We start from the raw sequence: 6158 nt of genomic DNA, 5'->3' as shown, positions 1-6158 counted from the left end.
TAACAAAAAAACAAGATTAACCTATTTGGTAAATTTGTTAATTTTGTTATATGTGTAAATGGTTTAGTCCATTTTTTATATTTGAAAAGGTTGCACTCTATTAATTTACAATTTGATCGATCACTTTTTGAACTATGTGGTTTATTATAATTACATCCCTAAATTTCTAATTCAATCTATTAGTACCTTATAGTTTGAATTAAAAATTATAGTTTGTTAATTATTGCAATCAAGTCCCCTAGGTCAGTATTGATATCGATATTATTTGTAAATTTAAATTTCTTCAGATTTCAATTTTAAAAAACAAGTTAGATATAAATGTATATTTATAACTATGCACTACTACAAAATGGACCTTACTTGATACTTGTAGATTTTTTCCTTGGAAAAAAACATAGTAATGTGATTTTGGACAAGAAAATGTCAAGTAAAAGGGTTAAAAAAGCGGAGATTAACCGAATATTTCGGATATTTTCACGCGAACCTTTACTTGACACGGTTTTTAGTAATATAAGGTCTTGTTTGACACGTTTTTCCGTCAAGTATAAGAAGTTCTCACTTGACATATTTTTCGTGTCAAGTAAAATAGAAAAATAATATTTTTTTAATATTTATTTTTTGTTTCCCTCCTTCCCCATTTTCATTTTCTTCTCAAATTTGGTTTCTCTCCTACAAAAATTATCAAATAAATTATTATTTTAAACAAGTAAAAGAGTTAAATGTCTTAATAAAAAAATCCCAAAATTATAATATTTTATTTTATTTTCCTTTAATTTTTTTTCTTTCCTTTTTCTTTCTTTTTTTCTCTTTTTCTCTCTCTTCCCCTTCTTCTTCCAGNCTGTTCGCCGACTCTTAGCCGCAAGGTGTCGCAACGTTCGCCGGATCTGAAGCCGTTCGCTGCAACTCTGTTCGTTGTCGCGTCGTCGCTCGAATCCCAACCGTTCGCCTAGCTGTCCACCGCCGTTCGACCCGCCGCCGTTCTGTCTGTCTCACGTAGGGACTGTTGCAGTCAACGACTTCCTTCGGGTTGCGTTCAACCAACCATCCGACGACCGCTTCTCATATCTGGCCGACGCCCATCAGTCTTTTCGTTGTCGGACTCTGCCGCTTGGCTTTTCTCTGGATCTGGAGTTTTGGTGTAAGTTTTTGGGTTTTTCTTGAAAATTTACCCATTTAATTTTTTTCCCAATAATTATTTAATCCATAAATTTTGGTTGATGGATTCCAGAATTTGAGGATATTAAATCGCAATCCAATAGTGTTTGAGGTTCGATTTTGGTGTTTTGGGTTAAATTTGATTTGTCCTTAGGTTTTGGTGACTTGAATTCTTGGAAAGAGTTGTGTAGCAAAAGTTTGATGTCCAGATTCAGTGATCGATTTTGGAGGTTGGAGTTGAGATCTTGAGGTGGTTTTGGATCAAACCACAATTGGGTAAGGCACGTCGTTAATTTTGTGAGCAAGGGGTCAGAGATAGTCTCATGTTCTATCTCATTTAATTTATGCATTAAAGTTACAACTATTAGGTATGATAATTTTTAACTTGTTTAATTTGTACTGTTATATTTATATCATAGGAAAAGGAAGTTGTTAGTGCATCAACCACACATGAGGAAGCGAAGAAGGTGAAGGAGATGGAAGCTATTAGTATACAACCGATCTTGAAGGTGAATTGTATTATGAGGTAAATTTATTATTAGTTACTTATAAAATTATAACTTGGTGGTTTTAGGAGAAAGTTTCAGAGAATGCGGGAAAGGATGAGGAAGTGATTGCTATTAGTATACCACCGATCTTGAAGGTGAATTGTATGAGTCTTATGTTTTTCTATCTTATTTAGGAATGAATATGTGATCGAGTTTTGTAGCATGCAAAAAGTGAAGACTTTATCAATGGTGGCTTATATTGCGTAAGTAAATGTTATTTGTTTATGATATATTATCACTTTATTAATTAGTAATAAGTTAATGTGTTCGATCTATTATTGTAGGTACCTACACTCGTTCATTGTTGATTCAAATAAAGGGTCGAAGTATATTTTTATAGAGTTTGGAACTTTTGTAGTAGATTAATGACTTCTGAACACCGTCAATTAGTTATTGCTCCTTATAATCCCGGGTAAGTATAATTAGTTATATTCATATTCAGAACATTATACTCATATTCTACCTTTTCCTGTTTTGTTCTAATGTAGAATTGTGTTGGGATCATTGTACTTGAAAGCTTCTTGTACTCCTATTCTATCTTTTCCTTTTTTTTTCCAATGTAGAATTGTGTTTAGATTATTGTACTTGAAAGCTCCTTATACTCATGTTCTACCTTAATGTAATGAGCTACCTTCATGTTCCATACTAATTAGTTGTGTATTTTATTTAGTGATAATTGGTCGTTAATTATTATCAATGTGTATGATGACGTGGTATACTATCTTGACTCATCGAGAACAAGTTCACGAGAAGATGTCAAATACATAACAAATATGTAAGTTAGAGTTTTTTTTTTTTTTTTTTTTTTTTTTTTTTTTGTGTAAAGTTTATTTCATTATGAATATTATAGAGCAATGATCATTATTGGCTTTGTATTGTGGGATCCTTTACAAGTGGGAACTATCGAATATGGGTATTATGTTATAAGATATGTGAGAAATCGTGACTAAAGAGAAGAATATTATCACAGATGCGGTGTCTTTAAACTACTTATATATGTATTGTAACATTATAAATGGTGTAAATAGTAAATAAATATATATATTTTACTTTCTATGTTTTATAGATTGATACGAGGAGCTCGTACTCGCAACTTGAAATGGATGAAGTACGCATGGAATGGGCTGAATATTTAGGTCGCTATATCTGATGGACTTCCTATAAATTTTGTGTATATGGCTTCATGGGAATGCCCAGAACATGTGTGGTGGAGGATACAATTTTAGTATTCTAATTTTTGGAATACATAACACATATAGATTGGTCTTACAATTTTAGAATGATCATATATTGAGGTGGATTGATAGAGTATATACTGTTCGATTGTTCTTGTAAATTTTGGAATCGTTCATATAGACATGAGTAATAGAAGAATGGAATTGTTTATTTTAGTATTTTGAATTGTTACGTTGGATATATTGGACTGATATGTAGACTTGAAATATGTGCAACTGTTTATTTTAGTTGATAAAATTGTCTTATTGGAACAAATGTAATGCAGGAAATGAGAAATGGAAATTAAACTCGAATGTTTAATTTGAAAAAAAAAAAAAACATAGATGACATTGGAAATGTGTCAAGAATTAGATTACTTGACCATTATTTCGTGTCAAGATAAAAATATATTTGACAAATAAAAAATGTCAAGAGTAATTATAATAATAAGTGTCAAGAATTAATGCACTTGACATGTCCTTAGTGTCAAGCGTATTATATTTCTTGACATGGAAATTGTGTCAAGAATTATTTCTCTTGACGTTTTTACAGTATCAAGTTATGACATTATATTTGACAGTCGAATAGATGACGCTTTTATTAACTTCAAGTATACCCTCTACTTGATATTGGAAAAATGTCAAGTAATTCCATTTTTGTAGTAGTGATGAACCAAGGTAAATATAAAAATTTAACTACAAGATTTGATTACAACAATGAACAAACTACATAATTTAATTGATCAAATTAAAAGTTGATGAATGTGATTATAACAAACTGCATAACTTAGGAGTAGTTTGTGCCATTTTACCATAAATTTAAAATTGTTTATGGGAAATTGATTAAAATAAATGTCCATTTCGGGTCATCTTTTTTAAAAATGGGTTAGTTTTTTAAGAACTTATTTTTTGGGACTCAAGATGGTGTTAGCGCGGTGAAAGCACCTTTATATCTCATGTTCTTCAATTTTCAACAACATTTCTTCAATGTGTCACCAATCTTTTCAACCAAAAATTAAATAGGATAAATATTTAGGTACATCTTGGATAACACTTATCTTTATACATGCTACCAAATTGTCTAATCATAACTTATTAGTGGAAAATTTTACTTTTTACTTTATTTGAAATATTTTATTTTATTATTTTTTTTTATGTGAATGGTGAGAAGGATTATACATAACAAAGAAAGTACCTAAAATATCCCCTAAATTCTTATAAAAATTTTCTTTCTAATTCATATCAATTTTTTTTAAAAAAAAAATCTTATCAAACAATTGTATAAATTGAAAACATGAAGAAAAAACGGTATTAGATTTTCTTATTCAATCTTCATAGATGTAGATTTTCTTAAAGAAAAGGTTAGTGGAAATATTGAGTTATTTACGGGTGTTTGGGCCACCAATTTCAAGTGGACGGGGTGAGGTATTATAGCCCACTTCATGTCTGAGGCTCAAATTATAATGATTGATGTTTTTAACTATTATAACATATAATTAACTACAATATTAATTATTATTTCAAATCTCTTTTTGTTATAGTGTTGACTATTAGTTACAGTGTTGACTATCTCCTATTATTCTTCTCTTTTCTTCTTTGTTTTAGTATTTACTATTTCTTATTTAGATAAATAATTCATACCCTAAACACATCGAAGAAGGGTCGAATCCCGTAGTGAAGCGTTACAAATGTCCTGCAACCCGCAAATCAATTTTACATTAAACAAAATCATTGTACAAAATAGAATATGTAAACATGTAAATTAGCATACTGTTGAGGAAAGAATTACAACGGTTCTTACCTTTGTAGATTCCCCAAGTGTCATGAACAATTCTCTCCAAGGTTCCGATGAATGGATCTCCAAACGGTCTTGATCATGAACAATTCCTTGAGCGATCTCGATCACTACCACAAAAGTTACCTCGTTATTCTCTGGGATTCCAATAGAGAGATAGGCGGTATCCAACTATTGGGAAAGGGAGAGGAGAATAAGGTTTTGGAGAGTAGAGGGACTCAAAGAAAATTCTGCACAATAACAGGAGTTGTATATTGTCAGAGTTTCTCTACAATAAGAATTGTGTATTCGGTGCATTCCTAAAGGGCCATGAGGAGGTCGTTATATAGTGAAGGGTCGAGCCCCTTTTCCAATATATTTTTATTTTCTATAATTAATTAAATAATATTGATTTAATTAAGTAACGCTTATTTAATCAATTAGCCCGATTAAATAACACTTGTTTAATCTTCACAATTAAATAACACTTATTTAATTTTAATTTGCACAATAATTAAATAACTACTTATACATTAAATCCAATTTAATGTATACATTTAATTATCATATACATCCCATGTATATGTGCAAAACATTTTTATTTATCAATTTTTTCTTAATCTAATTCACTTGAATTAATTAATTTGAATCTTATTCAAATATTGCTCTCCAATTTAATTATAGATCACATTCATAATTAATTATATATTAATCTCATTAATATATAGTTTCCTTAACTTAATTTGAACAATTCAAATTATCTCTTTTAAGTATCCTCTAATGAGCTAACAAAGGGATCTAGTGGACATATAGATCAGAAGTTCCAAATATATGAGATTAATTGGTTAATCTCATTAACCAAGTTAATCAATATTCGTTAACCGCAGGTACACTCCACTAAAGACCCATAGTTGCACTCTTCTCACTACAGATATATTTCTGTGTCCACGGAGTCAAATTACCAAGTTAATCAATGTTCGTAACTCCAGCAGAGTCAAATTACCGTTTTACCTTTGGGTTACCTATGGTTCTTAAGTGACAGTGCTCCTCTAATGAATTACCTGTTTATGGTCCAACCAATAAACAGAAACCCTTCTCAGGCCAATGATAGGGTAGGATATTTTGTTCAAGTCTCGGAGATACCACTTAAGGGAACACTCATCTACTTACCATTAAGGAAGGAAGAAGTGAATTCCATCTTGTATTATTATGTCCCCAGCTCCCACTTGGTCTCATCCTCAAAATGGTAGGCATATTGGGTTGGCGAACCTGCCACCCTCACCCATGCAAATTAAAGGACAATTCCTCGTGAACAGGAGTTTATAATATACTCAGGATTAAGACTAAGTCGCCTAGGCCATCCTATTGAAATAGAAATCTAACTAGTCAACAGTGTTGCATCTAGTGGTTACTATTTTGCGGTCCAATCTTATGCAAACTCATTGCATAAGATATTCTCCCACTCGC

General features: G+C 31.0%; 1 long non-coding RNA gene across 2 annotated transcripts; it reads left to right on the top strand.

The window, feature by feature from the left end:
- The first annotated feature begins 844 nt into the window (after window positions 1–844).
- LOC120073785 lies at window positions 845–3097 on the top strand. 2 transcript variants are annotated; one of them, XR_005480797.1, is made up of 7 exons: window positions 845–1138; window positions 1310–1431; window positions 1575–1681; window positions 1838–1906; window positions 1988–2115; window positions 2374–2478; window positions 2770–3097. It is a non-coding gene; the product is annotated as an uncharacterized LOC120073785 (long non-coding RNA). The 2 variants fall into 2 exon arrangements; XR_005480798.1 differs by lacking the exon at window positions 2374–2478.
- The last annotated feature ends 3061 nt before the right edge of the window (window positions 3098–6158 follow it).

Source organism: Benincasa hispida, chromosome 3 (genome assembly GCF_009727055.1).
Source record: "Benincasa hispida cultivar B227 chromosome 3, ASM972705v1, whole genome shotgun sequence".
In the NCBI taxonomy this organism is placed as follows: domain Eukaryota; kingdom Viridiplantae; phylum Streptophyta; class Magnoliopsida; order Cucurbitales; family Cucurbitaceae; genus Benincasa; species Benincasa hispida.
Note: the sequence above shows the minus strand (reverse complement) of the source record. Positions and strands in the feature narration are given on the sequence as shown.